This window comes from Hyaena hyaena, unplaced genomic scaffold (genome assembly GCF_003009895.1).
Source record: "Hyaena hyaena isolate Hyena2069 unplaced genomic scaffold, ASM300989v1 scaffold_667, whole genome shotgun sequence".
NCBI classification, from domain to species: domain Eukaryota; kingdom Metazoa; phylum Chordata; class Mammalia; order Carnivora; family Hyaenidae; genus Hyaena; species Hyaena hyaena.
The window spans coordinates 1,068,805-1,092,741 of record NW_024081297.1 but is presented as its reverse complement, the minus strand read 5'-3'; the positions used below and the strand labels follow the sequence as shown (position 1 = coordinate 1,092,741).

At 41.6% G+C, this 23,937-nt stretch overlaps 1 long non-coding RNA gene across 2 annotated transcripts; it reads right to left on the bottom strand.

Moving 5' to 3' along the window:
* Nucleotides 1-8,571: 8,571 nt before the first annotated feature.
* Nucleotides 8,572-23,397, bottom strand: LOC120220054. 2 transcript variants are annotated; one of them, XR_005525445.1, is made up of 6 exons: nucleotides 22,326-23,397; nucleotides 22,012-22,218; nucleotides 20,734-20,812; nucleotides 20,282-20,506; nucleotides 11,593-11,718; nucleotides 8,572-9,271 (listed from the first exon to the last, which is right to left on the bottom strand). It is a non-coding gene; the product is annotated as an uncharacterized LOC120220054 (long non-coding RNA). The 2 variants fall into 2 exon arrangements; XR_005525446.1 differs by having other exon boundaries at nucleotides 22,012-22,213.
* Nucleotides 23,398-23,937: the final 540 nt, after the last annotated feature.

The window sequence follows — 23,937 nt, the reverse complement described above, 5'->3', positions numbered from 1 at the left end:
GCTGCTCTCCTGCTCATGCTCTGTCTCACTGTCTCTTAAAAATAAATAAATGTTAAAAAGTTAAAAAAAAAAAAAAAGAAATAACAGTATAAGGGAGCCTGGTTGGCTCAGTCGGTAGACCACTGCTAAGCATCACACTTGGTGTAGATTACTTAAAAATAAAATCAGAATGAAAAAGAAAGAGAAAGAAAGAAAAAGGAAGGAAGGAGGGAAGGAAGGAAGGAAAGTGAAGAGTTCTACTTGTGAAGAAGGGTATCTTCCTTACTAATTTAGGTATTTATCTTAATTTAACCTTCGAATTGATCATGAGCACTGTTTTACCAGAGCCTAAGGGCTTTAGGTTTGGTGTGAACTGATTTCAGATGTCCGGCTGCTTCTACTTCTAATTACCTCACTGTCAACAGCAACAAGACACTTAGGCCCAGTAGCTCTCATTTATTATTCTTAAAAAAGGATGATAGTCATGGCTCTTGACACAGAGAAGGCCAGACGGGAGAGTGCTGCTGCAACTTTTAGAAACTCCAAGGGGACGAGGTAGCTGAAGGGTAGGTATGATTCTCGCAAGAGCATACACATGCCAACTCCAGGACTAGTCAGCGCTTCCAATTAACATGCTACCTGCTTCCAAACAGGGTCCCCTTTCCATTGTTTCATAACATACTGAAGGGTTGGCAAACCACTAAATATAAGCTATAAATGGAACATAAGTAAAGCTAAAATAATGTAAAAATGTGAAAATACTAGCATATCATGAAAATGGGTCAACAGATTATATAATACATAAAGATTAAATGACACAAAGAGTTACCTAAAACTCAGTTTAAACATAATGAAATGGTTTCCTAAAAATGGAACTCGTATTTCAACTTCAAATAAAAGATTAAAGTTGATTTCAATTGCTAAATAGCTCAAACCCACGAACTGTCAGATCATCATCTGAGCCGAATTGGACACTTCACAGAGACTGAGCCACCCAGGCGCCCCCGTATAGAAAGAATTTTAAATAATCTTGATTTTGGGTCCTCAACGAAAAGCATCCCAACAAGTTTTATCGTGAACAAGAATACTGGAACACTGGGCACCCAGGGAGACAATGGACTTGAACTTCAGTTACCAGGGGGCTATAAGGAGGTACATAAAAAACAAATACAGCTGACCCTTGAACAACACAGGTGTGAACAGTACAGGTCCACTTAAACACAGATTTTTTTGGATAACAGCAGTACTGTAAACATATTTTCTCTCCCCTGTGATTTTCTTACTACCATTTTTTCTCTAGCTTACTTTACTGTAAGAATGCAGCATATAATGCATATAACATACAAAATACATGTGAATCGACTTTATGTTATTGGTAAGGTCAACCAATAGCCCATATCATTGGTAAAGTATGTTACTGGCTTCTGGTCAGCAAGAGGTTATTAGTGGTTAGGTTTTTTGAGGAGTTAAAAGTTAAACTTGCACTTTCACCTGCACAGAGCAAGGGTGACAGCATCCCAATCTCCAAGTTGCTCAAGGGTCAACAGTATTCACTTTTGTTCACAAAAATCATTTTTCAGCTGTAGAATTTTACTGGCCATCTCCTGGCACTCTATATTAACTCTCCTGGCATTAACATTAACTCACTTTTAGAGTGTTCACAACTTTCATTTCCTATCCTCCGAAAAGCCACAGCTTTTGGCTTCTGAAACATTCCATCAAATTATTTAAACAGCTAAAACCAACATCCTTGATATACTACCTAAAGACGGGTTACGGTAATTAAATGTTAAAACAAAACTATTCACGGACACATTGCTTTTTTAAAATACACGTTAAGATTAATTTCTCTCCTTTTAAGAGAATATAATTTGACACATTGAGCCATGTACTTTGCTACACAGACAAACTAATTTCCCTCTAACCATAGCCTCTTATGCCTTCCCAATCCTTTACCTAAAAGTATATTCGCATATTTAGAAAAAGATTCTAACTTACATCTGTAAAAGAGAATACAATGTATATTTTTGGTCAGTATATGAAATACTCCTAAATTAAAACACAGAGAAAATGAAGGATATGTAAAGGAATACATTTTAAATAAATATCCATAATCTTTTTTATAAATAAAAATGCTTCTGAGGAAATAGCAATTTAAAGAACTCTAAAACCTTGTCTTCCCCAAATCCTGAAGATTCAAAAAAGTTAATGTACACATTTTCCTTTGAAAACCATTTCAAATGACACCAATGATAGGAATTAAATATTTAAAACCTGCACAGAAACATGTTTCAATTTATGCTGACTGAAAGTTAATGGGTCACATATAGTTCGTTTTACTAACAGGTATCAGGAAATGGCTTTCTGTTTTTTTAAAGTTTTAACAAAATATGAAGAATAATTCATCTCAAAATCTTTTACCTGAATACAAACAAGAAAGAAAACCCTGTACTACGCAGTACTAGGAATGACCCATTTAAACTAAAACAAAACAGAAACAGCTAAACAAATGGACTCTAATAACTATGCGGTCTACGCTTCCAAAAAACAGTAATAATAACCAAAACAACTCTTCACAGTACTCTAATTTTAAACTTGACAAAGTACCTTGGGCATAAAATGTTTATCACTGAGAAATAATTCTGAAGCCTAGGATTCAGCCCGCAGGATCTGTCTTTCTGCACATGCCTTGAGACTATGTACACACTTGGAAGAATATCTGCATTTCTTTGACTTCCATTTGCCCTTCCCCCAACTGTTCCTTCAGGAGCATCTGGTGTATTTGTAGGTGTATCAGGGCTTTCAGTGTTCCTACCACGTTCAATACTGACAGCATCATCCTGTAAGCAGCAAATTAGGAAAAAGTACACGAAACAGCAGTGCTGTAGCAGCACATGACTTTGTGCTGGGTAGCTGCTGATTGAGCTAGAAGCAGTAATTCATAAATTCCGTAGGAAATGCAAAAACTGATTCCTGTCTCCACATAAGGACTAAAAGGAAATCAGCAGGCATCAGGATTTGTGGAGTTCAGCATGACAGTAAAAAAGCGAATCCGAATAAAAAGAATAATAATACTGCCTTTAAATAACAAAGCACTGGTCTATGCCAGCCACTTGAATACACTGGCTCATTCCATCTTTACAGCTTTTCACAGAAGGTAAGGTTAGATAAGGAAGTATTATTTACAGATCCTGAGGCCACTTAGGATTGCTGGCATTCAAACCAAAGCTGTGACTCCGAAATCTGACTGAACTACATACACACAGGGCTTCCTAACTGATCTGACCCGCTGCTCAGTTTGGAGCACAGGGCTCAGTGGCCCTTTGGGGACGATGGGGTATTAGTGCCTCTTATTTTAGATGTAGTTTCTGAAAATCTTGGTATTCAAATTCCCCTTAATTATAACACAAACCCCTCAGAATCTTTATAAAATCCTACATATTCTGTGCTATTTACAAATGACTTTTGCCTCACAGCTCTTATGTAGTAATGATACTTATCTAGAATACAGAACTCTAGAAACTCTCCATCACTAAAGTAAAATCCTTCCCAATGTAGAAATGACTGCAGGAAACCATGAAAATTCACTTAATGTAACCCTGTCTCCAGTCCACAAAATTCATTCTTGTCTCTCAGATAATCTAAGATTTAACTACCTCCTCTGATCACATATTCCAGTATGTTCTTTGAATAAAGAGATTTATTGAAACCTACCGCCTGGTGACAACAGCTCCTAAATTCCCTCCAGAGAAAGGCTTTTTGTGCAGAGTGCCTGTTAACACCTATTAGAAAAGACTAGGAAACACTGCCTTAAGGGCTCTTTCTGAATGATTGCTTCCTAAAGGTAGTGTTACATTTACAGAAGGTTAAAAATTAACTGGAGAGTCTAAAAGCATACAAAAAATTCATACCACTTAAATTCACCTAAAAACAGTATGGTGTTATACAATGGTTCTGGGGGGTAGTTTTCAAAACTTCAAATGGTTCCTACCTTTTTAAAAAATGCACTCATTATTCTGGAATACATCGATTAGGTTAGGATGAAAAGAATGGATAGATGGTACACAACAGGTACTCAATATTTGAACTGTAATTTTAATGTAAATATAATCAGATAAAAAATGTAAAATTTTAAAGTTCAGTTCCCAGGCTGAAATCACGGTTTATACCTGTTTCTCCCCCACTTCACAGTTTCACACAGTTAACATCTAGGGTAGAAAATAACCGTGTTTCAGTGGAAAACTAAGCAGTATATATAGCACCCTTTTCCACGTTATCAGATTCTAGCCCTCTTCATTGCCTTTAAACCACACAACACATTTTATAGTGTGGGTAACTTACAGTCATGTTAATTGACTCCAAAGGTAAAGGCTCAAAATGTCTTCCCCTGGACTCTGGAAAAAACTTTTGTCTCCACTCGGCAATTTCACCTCTACATTCCTTTACTGTATACTGTTTGACTTATGCTTGCCCAGTTCTCTCATGGAGGTAAAATAACACTTATGTTTCACTTACCTTTTTATGCAAATTGTCCTTTACCACTAGAGAAATAAAATCATAAAACTGACATTTATTCACCAGCTTCTTTACGTTCTGGCCCGAAATTTAACTGCTAATCAAGAAACCACACAGAACCCCGTTTTGTTTTGTTTGCACTCTGACCACTTAACTTACCCAGCGCCTCCAAAGGAAAAAAACAGGAGGAATCAAATGGAAATGCAAGTCACAATGCTTGAATCTTATCTTCAAATTAAAAGCAAACCTTTGCTGAGTATCTGTGTGTAGGGTGATTTCCACCTTGCACCCTCCTCAACATACAGAATGATGATAAGGCATGACCACCTTCATTTGCCCAACAAGGAACCTGGGAGAGTGATCTGTCCCTTAATCTTGCACAGGTTGCTTACACAAAGGATGTCTCCAGATTTAGCCCTCTGCTAGGCAACCCTTAGTATTCTGCTGGACGCTAAATACTCTGCAGACATAAGACCGTTAAAAATTCAATAAAATGGCATATATGTATACAGTAAATTTGAAATATGTCCTTTCAGTTCTTCAATTCACATTCATAGTCGTAATTGTTCAGGTTACCGTAACTCCAACTCAAAAAACACCACATTCTTTCCTCACTTGCCTTTGGCCTTTTCTTCACTATTTGGTTCCCTAAAGAGTTAAGACCACTGCCCCTGTTAGCTTTTTCTGAACTCCTTTTTCGACATAGTTCTCTACTGCTTTTCCTTATTGCTTCCCCGCTAACTTAGGTCCTAGATCTGTGGTCCTTGGGTGGAATGTGGAGGGCCTCTAAACCTAAATGGCAAAACAAACCCGCTTAATCTTCACTATCTTTAACTGAAATTTAGCACCTCCTTCTATGAAAGGGAAGGTAACATACCATAACATGCTAATCCTACTCTAATAGCTGTGACTTTCTCATCACTGAAAATCAAGGATTTTTATATCATATGCTAGTAGTTGCAGATCTCGAAAAATTGCCTATGCCCATCATTACTACCAGACACCCTTCCAGATGTAGTTACTTAATGTGCTGATAAAGAAGCACTTTCTTTAAACCCTTTATATTAAAGGACTTCATTTATATTTATAACATATTTCATACTTTTATTATTTTGTCATCTTACGTATTGTATTTTATACCTTTAAAACGTTGTTTTCTCTGAGGGCTCCTGGGTGGCTCAGTTGGTTGAGCATAGGACTTCAGCTCTGGTCATGATCTTGTGGATTGTGAGTTCGAGCCCCACATCAGGGTCTGGGCTGGTAGCTGGAGCCTCCTTGGATTCTGTGTCTCCCTCTTTCCCTGCCCCTCCCCTGCTCATTCGTGCTCTTTCTCTCTCTCTCAAAAGTAAATGTTAAAAAATCTTAGAAAAATAAAATAACATAACAACATAATAAAATAAAATAAAATAAAATAAAATAAAATAAAATAAAATAAAATAAAATGTTCTGAGAAGGCTACCCAGGACTCAGTGAAGTGTTCCAAGGCACAAAAAAGGTTTCAAGTCCCTACCCAAATCAGGGAGCCAAAACAAAGGCTTACTCCATTGTTTGGTTCTGAACAGCTTTAGAATGCAAAAAACATATCCTTCCTAAGGGTCTACCAAAAACCAAAGAACATAAGAAAAAGAAAACACAAAAAAAACTTTCAATTTATGTGGTCCTCTGAAAGGTGCCTCAATCTAGATTATTGACACTTTCATTACATTTCTGCTTATTTAGAATGTGCAAGGGCTAGAAGCATAAGTCTTTGCAGTAATTAACACTTGTATAGTACTTATGGGGCAAGCACTCTTTCCATCACTATACCTGTATTATCTCCTTTAGTTCTCACACATACTCCTTGACGTAAAGGCCATTATTAATCCCATTTCTAAAAAATTGAGGAAACCAGACCAAGTACCTTGCTCAAGGTCAGGCAACCAGTGAGGAATACATCTGGGGATGTAAACCTAACATGTGAATCCGATCTGTACTCCTAACCTCTTATGTCATCTGTCTAGATAAACTTTTAAAAATGAGAAATAAAACAGACTCCAAGGACTGGAATTCAGAGGGTCAACAATGTTAGTAGGCAATATAGAAAACGGAGACGGCCAAACAGGAGACAGATTTAAAGTAACATTCAACACCCAAACTTTCCTGAAACTTCAAGTCGGAACTAACAATTCCCCAAACATCGTTCTTCTATCCGAAAAAGTAATGTTTTCCCACCTCTTTGGTGAAAATTTGGGGCACCACACCGCGTCATACCTATGCTTCCAGTCGGTGAAGTAATGATGTGGAATTTAGGAACTGGGTGTGTAACATAACGTTTACTCCTAAAACTAGCCAAATCGATGAGAAAACGAAGAATTGACATCACGCTCCTATAACGCTTCAAAGATGTTTCAAGTATATTCAGATATTATTGACAGCTATTATGAAAAGGAGGGTCAATAAGAACTTTGCATTGTCAAGTCACTTGGCGGACTTTATTGGATATAAACTTAAGATTTCTGTCACCTTAGTTATTACCGGCGACTTGCCTAACCAGTAGATGATAATGGAGATCCATTTCAGAGGTTCAAAAAAGTCTGATTCCAGGGGCGCCTGGGTGGCTTAGTCGGTTAAGTGTCCGACTTTTGCTTAGGTCATGATCTCACGGTTCGTGGGTTCGAGCCCCGCGTCCGGCTCTGTGCTGACTGCCAGCTCAGAGCCTGGATCCTGTTTCAGAGTCTGTGACTCCCTCTCTCTCTGACCCTCCCCTGCTCACGCTGTCTCTCTCTCTCTCCTAGAAATAAATAAAACATTAAAAANTCACCTTAGTTATTACCGGCGACTTGCCTCACCAGTAGATGATAATGGAGAGCCATTTCAGAGGTTAAAAAAAAGTCTGATTCCAAAACACTTTACCCTGGCGAAGCCGCTTAAGGCATATGACCTAAAGACTTATGCCTTTACCACTGCTACCTAAAATCTTCCAGGTCGTCCCCTTTCTTTTAGGAAAAACTTTCAAAATAGTCCCCGACTCTGACTGCCTCACGGGTGGTTTCCCTCCCCGACTCGGAAGAGGGCCCTCTCGGTTCTGCTTCTCCGGAAGAAAAGCCGCCTGTCAGGCACACCCCATTCCCATCCACAGGAGGGGAGCAAACACAACTCCCACCTTGCCAAGAGCCACCCAAACCCCTGAAGTCCACGATCCGTCTACCCTCCCATCCGGAACAGCGTGTAAGGGTCGGAGGGTGACCCAATCCCTAAACTCCTTTTTTAAAAAGTCGCGAACACACTCTGGCTCCTCCTTCCAACTCTCTCAGGAGAGCCTCTAACTTGCCTTTGCAACTACTGGAATCTCAGCTCCGCACTCTCCCCAAATCTCCCAAACACCCCCCGACCACGCCACAGGATCTCCGAGCGGACCCTTTAGACCCTCCGCCCACCCCGCTCTGTCTGAAACCACCCTCCTTCGCCAAGTTTCCGCCTGCTCTCGGCCCCTGCTCAAAATCCCCAGAGAAGACAAGGGGATTCGATTTTCTCCTCCACGCCCGCGTTTTCCCGAGGGTGACAATTCTCCCCCCGCCAAGCAGCCCGACCGCCCCCACCCCCGCACCGACGGCTTAAAAAGAATTTCGAACGTTCATTGCACAGTCCCGTCCACGCTGCTCTGGGCCGCACTCACATTCTCGTCTCCAGAGAGGTCCGGGCTGCTGTTCTCCGCGCTACTCAGCTTCCGCCTCTTGGCCGCAGGCACGTCTGTTCCCGCCGGCGCGGTCACACGTCCCTCCGGGACTTAGTCCGCCGCCTCCCTCCAGGCTCCCGCCGCCGAGGGCTAGGCCCCCCGCCACGCCGCCGTCGCGCCAGCCCGGCCGGAGCCGCCGCACACCTGCCGCCGCCGCCGCGCCACCCGCACCGCTGCCCTCACGCCGCAAACCGCGCGCAGCCGCCGAGGCGGGCGGGCGGGCGTGGGACCCGCCCCACCGCTGACGACGGGGCGGGAGAGCACGCCCCCCCGCGCAGCTCCCCGGCTCTTTCCGGTTCTCAGCTGAGGTCTTACCGTTTACCCGCCGCCCTCGCGGCAGTTAGCACGGAGTTGGAGATCCGTTAGCTTTCAGGAGCAGTTTTTGGTAAGTCCCATTTCCCCAGTGCCTCCTCGAAAAAGAGAAGCGGAACTCAAAAGGGATGCCCCCTCACCCCTTCCTCCTGCCAAACACGTTTCAGCCTTAACTGGCCCAATCCTTGGACCCCAGACCGGTTGCAATGACAGGAAAGAAAGTCCCTGGTGTGGACTAGATCACTGCTGTTCCAGGGGACGGGGGAAGATACGAGAAGTCACCTCTTGCTTTAGCGGCATATGCCAAGGGTCCTTGATCTTGAATAAGGAGAAAAGCGAGCTCGTGTTATTCTTGGAACTGTTGAAGATCTAGCTTTTGGTTGTCACTAGGAGGTCGAAACCTGTAGAGCGCCTCGCACTTGTCTCCCCATGTAGCAAATGGAAGTAACCCGCTAAGGGGTGAATTCAATAGGGGTTAAAAAGCAATCTACTCCTGAAAGGACCAAAATAACTTTGTCCCTCGCAAGTGAAATCAGTAGCTTCGCCATAGTGCTTCCAACATTTAATTAAAACAGAGAGTTTCCCTGGGGAAACACAATGCAAAGGTTGGGTTTTAAGGAAAGCTGGAGCCATGCAGCTGCTTGTTGACAGCTGACCCGCTGCTCTGTCCCTTACTGGAGGTGCTCCTCTGGCACTGGTTGTCGCGCTGGTATTGGTCACACTGGTCTAAGGAACACTGTGTTTGATGTCCTGAGGAGAGACAAGCACAAGCGGTCATTAGGAGGTGCTCCCTGAGTCCGTGCTGCGGCCTAGCTTAGAAGCAGTGCCGGAGAACGATGCAGGAGAGAAGGAACATCCCTGCCGCTCACTGCAGCTTGGCATGTCCTGCTTCCAAACCTCTGCAATCTCCAGTAAATTTCAGACTTGGTGCCTTCACAACTGTCTGACCCCAGCACTCCTCCCCAGCCTCAGCCAGCCAGACCCTCAGAAAAGACAGAGCTTGCCCAAGGCCACACAGCCAGCAAACAGGTGTCTTCAAAGCTTTGCCACGTGGATGTGCCTGTATCTGTCAGGCTCTGTGGGGTGGGGGAGGCGGAGAGTGGGGTGAAGAGACCCTTGAGACGGAGAGCAGGCCATTAAGGGGCTGGTTAACAGTTATCCCCAGCACACAGTTAAGAGTACACATATAAGGAAAAGTCCCAGGAGTCCAGAGGCCTCTGGAGCCTTAAGGGGAGGAGACGGGGTGGAGACGATGAGGAAGAGGACAAAAGGGGCTCAGAGCAGTAATGAAGGAAGGGCAGTAGTTGGTTTTGCATCTCAACTGCTTTTCTTGATTATGCAGGACAGTCCCAGGTGTGTCCCCCTACCTTACCACCATTTCTGCACGGGTGGAATTCCGTAAAAAGGAGCATCAAGGACAGCCTGACAAGCTGAACGAACAAATAATGTTGGCAGTGTGCAGGGGGGCACCTACCTGGCTGGCTTTAGTGTGGGGACGGAGGATCATGTGCTAACTGTGTACCCGTGAAGCTTCTTTGTACTTTCCCTTTATTTCCTTTTGAACACCAACCAATTCCTTCTTCCTAACCTGCTCCTGCTTGAGGCCCTGCCCACAACTTGGCCTAGGTCTCCAGGTAACAGGGCTGCTCTGCCATGTGCCTGCCATGTCCCTGCCATAGCCTGACACTCAAGGTTGGTTCCTATGTCTCCACTATCCTTTATCACCACGTGGGCCAATCAGTTTTCCAAAATCCAGCAAAATCTCCCCGGCATTGATGTCACGGACTTTTAGCTGCTTTTCCCCAACATTAAGAAAATGCCTTGAGGGGCGCCTAGGTGTCTCAGTCAGTGAAGCATCCAGCTTCAGCTCAGGCTATGATCACATGGTTCAGGAGTTCAAGGCCCGCACTGGGATCTGCGCTGACAGTGGGTTCTCTCTTCCTCTCTCTCTGCCCCTCCCCCTCTCATGCTCTCTCACTCTCTCAAAATAAATAAATAAACAAAAAAAAAAAAGGAAAATGCCTTAAAACCCTAGTTCCCCTTTCTCTTCTCTAAGCAAAACAACTGCACTCTACTTTGCCACATCATCTGTCTTACTCACATTGTAACAAAATATGTGTTCTACCCATGAGAAACACAGGTAAGAAATGCCCTAAGAGAAAATCTTGAAGTGGAGTTACAGACCAAGATTTATTATAACAGATTTTAACTATGATAAAAAATTAGTTGACATGTGGGAATTAAAATATTATTTTGGCATATTCAGGATACAATAGCATATGACTGTATAGGCTTGGTCTGTTGCTTTTTGACATAGTATGCAAGCATACCTTTACATTTGTAAAATTTTTTTAACTGTAATATTTTATATCTCTTTCTTTGATCACAAAACTCCTGTGTTAGCTATGTCAAGGAAGTGTTTCCTTTCCTCATCTTACAAAGAAAAGTAAGACAAAAAGATGAGCTGCCTTTCCAAAGTTAGTATTCATTCTCAAAGCCATGACTAGGTTCCCTGACCCTAGATTGTCAATTGAGAGCTGCGTAGAGGGAACACAGATAGAATACATTTTAGGAACATGTGCTTGGCTTGTTCCATAACCGACATTTCATTTTCCCAGCTGCCAATCTTACACACAACCCCTTGACTCTGCTCTTAAATGACCATTCTGTCACCCTCGGATGTGTCCAGATGGAAACTCTATCTCCGTGTTTCTGGCTGGTTATTTCCAAGGAGAATTCCTACCCTCCCCCACCCCATGCTTCCCTACCAGCCACAATATGAAAATAAAGCCACCCTACACAGAGGCAAAGATTAGGGCAAAGATGGCGAGCATAGAACACACAGCATAGCATTCTCCAATCACATATCCATAGCAGACATTTCTAATACACCACCGCAGCATTTCCTCCTGAACCCAAATTCTTTTCTCCACCAGGTTCGCTAGGCAGCCACTACTGCTCAGTGGGCGTTGGCCCTGGAAACCTGTCTGCCATCCCAGGATGCCAGGAAAGTAATCAAGGAGTGGAGGGTATTTCTCTGCAAAGAACTCCTGGTTCCAATCGGGTATTACCGCTGCAAAGCTTTCTCTTCCTGCTCCCTCTGTCTCTTCTCTGCCATGCTCTTTTTCCAATAGGCCTGGAGGTCCTGGCTAATCATCTTTGTCTTCTCGTGTTCAGCATTTCTGTCAGCCAGGGGCCTGGAGACAACAGCAGAGTCTGGTTTTGTTCACAATCACAACACGGGGGAAGGCATGCACCAACCCTCGGAGCCCCATTCCCTTCTGGTAGATTACACTGAAAACATTCTGGTTTTGTTCACCACTCTTTGAAATACACGGGAAGGCATGAACATTGAGGAAAACATTGAAAACATTTAGTTCTCAAACACTCTACTGGTCTAGGACCTTTCATCTTCAATCCTGGTTTACATTAGCAGGATTGAAACCTTTTTGCAATTAACAGATTCAGCCTTTAAAGCCACCAATTTCCTTTGAGGCTGATTCAACTAATCTGACGAATCCTCTCAAATAGAGTTCCTCTACTTCCAGTTTCTTTCCTTTCATTACAGTCTCTCAGCTGTCAGGAATCAGCCCCCTGCCAGTTGCTACAGTCCTGTTACAAGGCAATGTAGACAGGAATACAAATGAATGGCTAGAAACGGGGAAAGAAACAGAAGTGACTAGGGAAAAGAAAACGAAATCAAGAAAGTACCTAAGGTTGTGAAGAAGGTTTAAAAGAAAAAGAGGTTTGGTGAAGGTCATGACATCAAAGAGGTGATTACAGTGTATCTCTCAAGTACCATTTCCCAGAATTCCCAATGAGAAGTGACTTTATTACTGGCCTCCAGACATGTAGCCACTGCTGTCCTGAATCATCTGAAATGTGGTTCAAATTATTTATATGTGTCTATTTCTTGCCAGACTGGAACTCTGACCTTCATTTCTCATTAAACTCTAGAAAGGACTTCGCTAAATAATGCCCATTGATTCAGCCTGCTCTGCCGGGCTCTGTACTACAGGCAGCAACTGCCACTAGGTGTCAGGACCTTCTGATAAAAATCAGTACTGGATTCTGCTGGTTCACTTTTCCTAAAATAAACATGGCCACTTTTTCCTCTCAGGAGCATTGATGTCACAAGTCAGCTATTGTGTGGTCAGTATAAAGATTAAAGAAGATAATATACAGAAAGTACCAACGCCTATACCACAGTGAGAGCTCAGGGACCAAATGGGACCCATTATATATTCCTTTCATAACCTGTTTTCCCTTTTCATCGTGTTTCTTAATTGTAATAAAAACTGTGTAACAGAAGTTGATCATCTTAAACACTTCGAAGTGTACAGATACACAGCATTAAGTATATTTACATTGTTGTGCCACCAATATCCAGAACTTTTTTTTCATAATTTACCATCAAGTTATCTAACATACAGTGTAAACAGTGTGCTTTTGGTTTTAGGGGTAGATTCCCGGAATCCATTGCTTACATACAACACCCAGTGATCTTCTCAACAATAATGCCCTCCTTACTGTCCATCACCCATTTCCCCCTACCCCACCCCACCCCCACCAACCCTCAGTTTTTCTCCACATTGAAGAGTCTCTTATGGTTTGCCTCCCTCTGTTAGAAACTATGTAAAAACAGTTTCTAACAGAAGTCTTTTAAAAATCTTGCAAAACTGGGGCGCCTGGGTGGCTTAGGTGGTTGAGCGTCCGACTTTCGCTTAGGTCATGATCTCGCGGTTCGTGGGTTCGAGCCCCGCATCAGGCTCTGTGCTGACTGCCAGCTCAGAGCCTGGAGCCTGTTTCAGATTCTGTGACTCCCTCTCTCTCTGACCCTCCCCTGCTCACGCTGTCTCTCTCTCTCTCCTAGAAATAAATAAAAAAAAAAAAAACATTAAAAAATTTTTTAAAAAAATCTTGCAAAACTGAAACGCTATACTAATTAAACAACTCCTCATTTCTCTCTCCCTCTAGTGCTTGACAACCGCCGTTCTACTTTTCCGTGAATTTGACCACTCTGATACCTTACAGAAGTGGGGTCATACAATATTTGTCATACCATCTTGTGACTGGCTTATTTTACTTAGCATAATGTCATCACAGTTCACCCATGGTGTAGCATGTGTCATAATTTCCTTCCTTCTGAAGGCGGAGTAATATCCCATTGTAGGTGTCTTAACACATTTTGTTTATTTGGCCCTCTTGTGGCTGGACATTTGGTTTGCTTCCATTTCTTGGCCACTGAAGGCTGTTAGGAACATGGGAGCGCAAGGATCTCCTCGAGATCCCGTTTTCAACTCCACCAAAAAAACGACTAGAACTGATAGCTGAATTCAGTGAGGTCACAGGATACAAAATCAAAGTACAGAAATCTGTTGCCTTTCTAGACACTAATCACCAAGCACCAGAGAGAGCAATTAAGAAAATAAACCCATTTATAATTGCACCAAAAAGAATAGAATACCTAGGAGTAAACTTGACAAAGGACATGGAAGATCTGTCCTCTGAAAACTATAAAGCAACGATGAATGAAATTGAGAAGGATTCCAACGGAAAGACATTTCATGCTCATGGTCTGGAAGAACAAATATTGTTAAAATGTTCATATTACCCAAATCACTCTACACATTTAATGAATTCCCTATCAAAACACCACAACCGTTTTGTCATAGAACTAGAACAAACAATACTAAAATCCGCATGGAAACACAAAACCCAAATAGCCAAAGTCCTCAAATAGCCAAAGAAATCTTGTGTATGTGTTGGGGGGGAGAGTTGGGGGGGCGGAGGGGAACCAAATCAAAAACAAAACCAAAAAACCAAAGCTGGAGGCACCACAATTCCCGACTTCAAGTTATATTATAGTGCTATAGTGATCAAAACAGTATTGTACTGGCACAAAAAGAAGACACAGAGATAGATGAATGGAATGGAACAGAAAGACCAGAAACAAACCCTCAACTGTATGCTCAATTTATCTTCTACAAAGCAGGAAAGAATATTCAATGGGAAAAAGTCTCTTTTGTTGTTGTCCAGTGCTGGGAAAACTGGACAACAACTTGCAAAAGAATGAAACTAGACCCCTTTCTTACACCATACACAAAAATAAACTCAAAATGGATAAAGACCTAAACGTGACCCTTGAAGCCATAAAAATCCTATAAGAGCACAGGCAGTAATTCTCTGACATATGCCATGACATATGTCTAGATATGTCTCCTGGGACAAGGACACAAAAGCACAATAAACAATTGGGACCCTATCAAAATAAAAACTATATAAAGAACTACTATAACTCAACATCAAAAAAAACAAATGATCCCAGTAAAAATTGGGCAGAGGATCTGAACAGATATTTCTCCAAAGAAGACATAAAGATGGCCAACAGACAGATGAAAACATGCTCAGCATCATTTATCAGCAGGGAAATGCAAATCAAATCCACAAGGAGACATCACCTCATACCTGTCAGAATGGCTAAAATCAAAAACACAAGAAACAACGAGTTTTGGTGATGATGTGGAGGGAAAGGAAGCCTCACGTACAGTTGGTGGGAATGCAAATTGGTGCAGCCACTGTGGAAGACAATATGACGGTTCCTCAAAAACTTAAAGATGAAACTACCCTACAATCCAGTAATCGCATTACTAGGTATTTACCCAAAGAGTACAAAAATACTACTTTGAAGGGATACATGCACCTCTATGTTTCTTGTAGCCTTACTTACAAAAGCCAAATTATGGAAACGGCCCAGGTTCCATCCATAGGTGAATAGAGGAGAACAAACTGAGGGCCGATGGGGTGGGGGAGAGGGGAAAGGGGGTGATGGGCATGGAGGCGGGCACTTGTGCAGATTAGCACTGAGTGTTATAGGGAAACCAACTTGACAATAAACTCTTTTTTAAAAATCTCATCCACACAGTAAAAGTATACAAGATCCAAAAAATATATGTGGTATATTGGGGGGGGGGGGGAGTGTTTGATGGATGTTGTTCAGCCTTAAAAAAGAACAAGACCTTGCCATTTGCAACAACATACATGGGTCTAGAGATTGTAATGCTAAGCAAAATAAGCCAGTCAGAGAAAGACAAATACCAGATGATGTCTCTCATATGTGGAATTTAAGAAACAAAACAAACGAACAAAGGGGAGAAAAAGAGAGAGAAACCAAAACACAGACTCTTAACTAGAAGGAACAAATAGGTGGTTACCAGAGGGAGGTGGATGGGAGATGGGGGAGGAAACAGGTAAAGAGGATTAAGAGTACACTTCTCTTGAGAAGCAATGAGTAATGCATGGCATTACTGAATCACTGTATTGCACAACTAAAACGTACAATGTTAACGTTCACTCTGTTCTACATAACATTTCATGTTAACGACACTGGAGTGAAAATAAAATAATTTTTAAATGTTCTCAAAAGGATCCTGCTTTCAATTCTTTTAGATATATACACAGAAGTGGTATATTATTGTTGAATCATTTGGTAATTCTATTTTTAATGTTTTGAGTACCTGCCATGCTGTTTTCCATAGCAGCTGCACCATTTTACGTTCCCACCAATAGTGCCCACATCCTTGCCAGCACCTATTATTTTCTGGGTTTTGGTAGGAGTCATCCTAACGAATGTGACCTAGTATCTTTCTCTTTTTCTTTTTTCTTTAGTTTTAGTTTCTGCTTTTGTTTTTGCTTCCTTCATTTTCTTGATCTTTCCTTTTGACATCCTAATTGCACTTTAATGGTTTCGTCTACCACTGAATCCACAGTTTTCTTCCTTTCTAGTCATTTGAATCCCCTAAAAGTGTTCAATGTTTCACCGTGCAGGTGGTATAAGAAAAATCTATAATTATTGCTGATTTGGACATTTCACAAAACAAAGATTTTATGATACAAAATAAATGATAGCACATTTTATCTTTGCATTTGTGAAACCTAATGATGTGATTCTGCAAACATATGTGGGTTTTTTTGCAGAAAGCCCTAGGGGAAAGAAAAGATAGCCATCTTGTCTCTATAGGTTACAGTGATGTATACATTATCAGATTCCCCCCCCCCATTTACATAAATGAGTTGCAAGGGGGAAAGTGAATAGTTGGCTAACTGCTACTTCATTCAGACTGCCATAGACTTGGCCTCCAGGACGGATATGCGATTGGAATTAAATTATTAAATTGTGTAATATAAAAGTTACATTTGCAATCTTACCATCCTACTTTGCTACCTTTATTCACTGGAGTGGAGCATCCTTGTCTCTAGGGTCTACATAAGTAAAAATTCAGTAAAACATGAAACACTTCTTAGCTTGGAGAGGCAAACATCTAGTTAAAAGCTAAATGACATCTATTCCAAACAGAACGAACAATGACAGCAGGCAGCGGGATAAGGCTGACCTGTTCACAGCTCAGCAAATGGAAACAATTTGTTAGTGAGCAGCTATCTCACTGTGGTTTGATTTGCATTACCCTAATGATTAGTTGTGTTGAGCATCTTTTCAAAAGCTTTTTGGTTATGATTGTATGCTTTTTAAAAGGATAGTTTAGAGGCGCCTGGGTGGCTCAGTTGGTTAAGAGTCCCACTTCGGCTCAGGTCATGATCTCACGGTTTGTGGGTTCAAGCCCCGCTGTCGGGCTCTGTGCTGACAGCTAGCTCAGAGTCTGGAGCCTGTTTCAGAATCTGTGTCCCCCTCTCTCTCTGACTCTCCCCTGCTCATGCTCGCTCTCTCTCTCTCAGAAATAAATAAAACATTAAAAAAGTTTTAAAAATAATTAAAAGGAAAGTTTAAAAAGTCAGTGTAATTTAGATGCTAAGAATGTGAGAAAATGCAGTGGGGCTTCAGGGGAGGCAAACTAGGATGCTCACAAGATTGCTGTACTTTTTTAGAAAGCAAACTGTCAGTATCTGGTGATATTTAAAATGTGCCATCGGCTGGCATCCAGCAAGTCCATTTTAGTTTTCCATTTTCCGCAATGGAAACAAAATAATTCGTATGAAGATATATATTACAAATGTTTAATGCAAAATTGTTGTACTAGCAGGCCATCTGGAAACAGAGTGAATGTTCATCAATAACGCAAAAGTTAAATTATAGTAACCCATATTATAGATAGCATGCTATGTTTGAAGAAGAATGAATTTCATTTCTATGTACTGATCTAAATATAAACTAATGATACGTTACTAGGTTAAAGAAAAGTTGGGCTGGGGCGCCTGGGTGGCTCAGTCAGTTGAGCTCAGGTCATGATCTCACGGTTCCTGTGTTCGAGCCCCACATCGGGCTCTGTGCCCACAGCTAGTACAGAGCCTGGAGGCTGCTTCAGAGTCTGTGTCTCCCTCTCTCTCTGACCCTACCCTACTCACTCTCTCTCTCTCTCTCTCAGAAATAAGTTAAAACATTTAAAAAATTTTTTAAAAGAAAGGCTGGGCTGAAGAGTAATGTATAAGATCTCATCGGTCTTATTTTCATTTACAAAAAATGGAAACAAAATATATATGTGCATATTATCAAATATATTGGTAAAGAATAGAAAAAATACAGAAAGCTAGGGGAGATTATTAGCCTTTTTAAAAATCTTTCCACCGCTGAGTTTGTTCTTAAAGTTTGTTTATTTTGAGAGAGAGCAAGAGAGAGCACGAGAGAGAGGGCAGAGAGAAAGGGAGAGAAAGAGAATCCCAAGCGGGCTCCCTACCATCAGTGCAGAGCCAGACATGGGGCTCAAATTCACGAACCACGAGATCATGACCTGATCCGAAATCAGGAGTCAGACACTTAATGACGGAGCCATGCAGGCGCCCCACCAACTGACTTCTTTTAATGAGCGTGAATTGGTATATGTTTTATAAACAAAAGCCATAAAGTTTAAAGAAAAAGGAGTCAATATACTTTAGCAGGGCTGTTTGAATCACAGTGACTAAATGATCCCCTCTGAAAGAAAGTGACCCTCTACTTGCCACAGGAGGACCTCAGATGACATCCCGAGATGGACCTGAGACAGGAAAGTTGGAAAAAAGAAGTGAGAGAATCTGGAATAACTAGTAAAGGATATAGAAACAGCAGACAAGGATCAGACCCCTACAGAAAGGGGGTCTGTGACCAGGGCTTCAACAAGAGAGATACCCAGGTAAGGACCTCACTTCATATTTGTTCAGAGCGTTGTGGTTTCCAAAACAGTTCTCACATACTTATGCTTACATAATTCTCACATTAAGGAAAGGTAGGGCAGGACTATCATCCGTATGTTTCATGGGAGGAAAAGAGAGCCCAGAGACCCAGTGTGTGATTTGGCATAGGTCATGCAGCTTGGAAGTGACCAAGATTAACATCACTCATTATCAGCAAAATACAAATCAAAACCACAGTGAGATATCACCCTAGAGCAGTCAGAATGGCTACATTCAAAAAGACAAGAAACACCAGCTGCTGGTGGGGATGCGGGGAAAAAATGAACCCTCATGCAATGCACTGTTTTTGGGAATGCAAACTGGTGCCGCCACTGGGGAAAACAGTATGGAGCTTCCTCAAAAAGCTAAAAATAGAACTACCATAGAATCCAGTAATTCCACCTTTGGGCATTTACCCAAAGAAAATGAAAACACTAATTCAAAAAATATATTTACATGCGGCATCATTCATAATAACCGATATATGGATGCAACCTAAGCATCCATCGGTAGATGAATGCATAAGAAAAATGTGGTATGTCTGTCTGTATATATATATAAAACATACACACACACCATGAAATATTACACTGCCATAAAAAGGATGAGATTGTTATATGAAAGGACATGGATGGACCCAAGAGTTTTATTCCAAGTGAAATAATAAGACAGACTGAGAAAGACAAATACCATAGCATTCTACTCATGAGTGGAATCTAAAAAAAAAAAAAAAAAAAGGAACAAACAAATGAACAAAATCAGCCCTATAAATACAAAGAACAAACAGGAGGTTGCCAGAGGGAAGGGGGATGGAGGATCAGGCAAAATGGGTGACGGGGAGTGGGAGATAGAGGCTTCCAGATACGGAATGGTAAGTCATGGGAATAAAAGGCACAGCATAAGGAATACAGTCAGTGATATTGTACTAGCAAAGTAACATGACAGATGCTAACGACACTTGTGGTGAAAACAGAATAATGTATACACTTATCAAATCAAAAAAGGAAAGGAAAAGAAAAAAGGGAAGAAGAGGAAAAGAAAAGAAAGAAACTGGGTATTTGATGTTTGAATTTAAAGATATATTTGCATCGATATGGCATAAAGTCCTCCTCTGCCCATACTGCCACCTTCACCGCCCCTCACCAGCCATCATCAGTGCAGCTTACTCCATGAATACTTCTTAGAGGGAAGGGGGTTTCTTGGAGAAAGGGGCCAAGTTTCAGGTCTGTGTCCAGTTGAGCACAACAGCACCTTTGCGGCTCACACTGTATTTCCAATGGAGAGTGCTGATCTGGACAACTCTTTTAAGAAGCTGAACTGTAAAGGGAAGGGGAAGTGTGGAGCGGTAACTGGTGAGACAGGTGGGATCGAGTCCGGTTGGTTGGGTTTTATCCACAACCTTTCTTCATAGGGTGAATTAGGAGGACGAAACAAGATGAAGCGTAGGATAATATTTTGCACGTGGTAACTCTCCATTGTGTTCACTATTATTATTGCTTGCATGCTGTTGTAGGAGAAAGGGAGAAAGAGAAGAGGAGAAGAGGAATGTGGAGAGGGGAGCAGGCGAGGACGAGGAGGAAGAAGATGTGGGTCCCTTACTCTTTTTGTGTCTTCAGAAATATCTGCAAACCCTGCCTCTGATCCGCCACATGGTCCAGAATGATTCTTCTTTTGTTGTTTGCGGCAGCTCGTATGTATCTGGTGTTTCACACAATCCCGTTCTCGCCTACGCATTTCCACTGTCATCGCTCTCTCATCCTTACCAAAGACACACTCACGAGAATCGGGCTCAGGCACAGGCTTTTGCGGGGATTGCTTCTTAATCTGAAATAGGGACACACGTAATACAGATCAGAATATTACCAGGCAATATTCTTTATGCATAACAGTGTAGCATAGGAAATTATCAGACCCTTAGAGGAAGGAACAAGGGCTACAAAAACTACCAGACGGGTGACACACAAGGCTACTCATAACATTATGGTTTTATACATATTTTTAGAATGCTACTGTAGCACTGCATAATTACAAAAATCACAATTGTCCCTCACCTGTGCATCCAAAACTCTCATATAACTCTGAGTCTTTTCCATCTTTGCTGTGATATGTTTGCCTTTCTGTGCAGCGAGTCTAGCAATTAAGAATAAGAGGAGGCAGGGGCACAGTCTGTTATTTTCTTTACAGTAATACAGATTAACATCATTAAATTGTATTTAATAAGTATCAATAGGAGTAAGAGCCTGGAAAATAAAAAGTGGTACTTCTTTCTAGGAGCTTCCATTTTAAGAACGAAAGGAGTAATGCAATGCACAGGCTAGTGGACAGTGTGTTGAATAGAGGACAGACAGGATGGGTATAAGCAGAGGAATGACCATTTTGTCCAAATTCACTACCACTAACACAGGCCCTCCTTCATCCCCACCCCCCTCCACCCCCGGGCTTCAAAGAATTCAGGAGAGGAAAGCAGGAAGTGTCTATTCCTGTACAAAATGATTCACCATAAGATTCCTCTTTACGAAAAGTGATCTTTCCTATTATACATTATGATTCTGTTATATGTAACCTACAGGGAAACCATATGATCTATAAAGCGAGTACAATGGAACATACACATTTTATAGAATAATTTTTTGGTCATGAAAAATGGTTTTCAGAGTGTCTCTCACACTAGAGTAGCCTCTTTTATTTCTCTCCAGACCCTAGTAGAAGTGGGAGCCCCTTCTTAGGCAGGTTTGAACTCTGACCCTATCCCAGGCATCAGATGATCTGAACAAGACCAATCAGATTCTCTTTCCCGAATATTTGGAATTGAGACTAACATTCGCCCAGGTTTGAGCTGGAAGAAAGACAATGTCTACCAAGGAGCTGTTGGGGCGAGGGAGCAGAGGGAAGGGTTCTTGACATAACGTTTTAGTCCCTGATTCTAGTCCTTGTAGATCCCCCCTCCCCCACATTCCTGCCCCAGGTTCCCCGGGAAACATACGTTCTTAAAATAAAACTCCAGCTTGGACTTGGATTGACTGGGAATAGCTGGGAATGGTGCCTGTTCAAGACAAGTCTCTTCCTGCATCTACCAGCATCAGTGATCACAACACAATATAAAATGATACTCTATAAGGAACTATCGATTGGTACCACTATAATGATGACTATAATGATGACAGCTGTTTTCACTTTTCTAATGCAATGTTCTGCTGCTAGCTGGGTAGTTAGCTCAGGTGCTTTACAGTTGTGCTAATGAAACGACCAATGCTGATGGAATCCCACATGGAAAGAAGCTTCCCATGAAAATTCTGACCCTGTTTTGAGAGCCTGTCAGCCAAACTCACTGTTCTGCGAAACGCACTTGTTCCAGGAGGTCTACCAGCTGTGTCTTTTGTGTTTGTTTTCTCTCCTTTTTCCCTCATTATCCAGTTGTTCCTGGAGGCTTTGAGAATACTCTTCTTTTTTAACAGCTTTAGTCTCAGCAGTGAGTGGCCGTTTGTCCTCTAGGACAGCTTTCCGGAATGAAGGAGAAGTAATTCATTTACTCTAAACTACCAAAAAGCAACAAAGAATAAAGGTAGCAATTCAGAAGACTAAAATCAATGATTACTTTATAGTATTTGCAGGTATTAGCAAGAGAAATTTTGAAAAGACTCACATTAAATTCAGGTTTCTTAGTCTTGTGGCTCCTCATAGCTTCGGCAACGCCGAGATGATAGGCAGCCGTTTTTTGACTCTGTTCTCTAATAGCCGGACTGCTCATCTTTGGAAAAGAAAATTATGTATTGAAAATACAGCCTTTAAACATTTAATTCTATTACATTACAATAATCCAACCAAGGCAGAAACTTGCCTTTGGGAGGCGATGGTACTTTCTGATAGCTTCATAGATTTATAAAAGTGGGTTGGGGAAGGTTGTTGTTGTTGTTGTTGTTTTTCCTGTGTTGAGGCATTGGCCAGCCCCTATGTGGGGATCGTAAGAGGGAATGGAAGATTTCCTGAGTGGTAACCTGATAGCACAAATGCAGGAAAGAGCAGTATGGTCAATTATGGGAGACCACAGAAATCTGGACAGTGCACATGTGAGGGTGCCATCCTCTCTTTGCTTGCTTGAGAGAGTCCATGGATTTGAAGGGGAAAGCCTTGAGTATATTTGGTTAGAAATCACAAATAAAACCATATAAATCCAGGAGTTCTACCTTTAAAACTCAGCCTTTGCGGATTGGGGAGAGGGAGAAATCAGTGACAGGTACAATCATTCAGCTGCTTGGATGGTCATCCCAGTGTTGCTCACTATTATGAAAACTTGGATACGACCCAGGTTTTAGTCCAGCAGTAAGGGAATGATTAAATACATTACAGGACAGACATATGATGGGACAGTTCTTACTGTCCCACTCTTCAGTCGAGGGGTTGAACTACCTGGTTGCTTAGCAGATCCACTTCATCCTTCTACATTGGATAGTGCTGAATGAAATGCACATCCTCTCCATCTTTCTTCTTTGCCTCGTTGCTCTTGCACAGTGGGAAAAGGCGCTGTACTCGTTGTTAGCAAACATAACATGTTTCCTACAATACCAACTTTGAAAACAAATTGATTTGTTGCCTTTTACTTTTTTCTCTTCACATTCCTTTCACAAGTTTTCCAAAGACTGAGTATGTCAAGCGGCATACTTTATAAAAGAATGTATTGATGGCAATTAGAAACATGAGATTTGCAAACTGGGCGACTCATTTTTAGTGGTCATATCAGCATTATTATTCAAGCTTAAGAAAATAATGAAATTGTGGAAATACATTCGTTTCTTAGAGTAGTAGATTCGATTGGGTTAAACACAGTGATGACACTTTTAGTCTCTCGAAAAGTTGTCTTCAGTTTCAAAAAATGGTTATGAAGGATGGCTAATGATTAGTGAATTACAGATGACCAAAGGCAGATCCACAAATGATAGAGGCAAAGACCTTTCTTTCGAGAATTTTTCCTTTCATCCAAGGTCTCTTGAAAAAGAGGCTGTGGAGATGCATGTGATCCAGTGATCACTAGCAACTGCCAATGAGCTCTAAACATTATATATCCTGAACATACATACCCTTTGGTTGATAACAAAGCTCAGGCATACCGTGCATTCCACTATTTAGAAGTTGCTCGTTGGAGAGATACCTGCAGGATACAGACAAAGATCTATGTTCTGCAACATTATTTGTAATGTTAAATCTTAGAATTTCAGATAACTATTGCAGGAAACTAGTTATGTTGTAAATTGTACTTT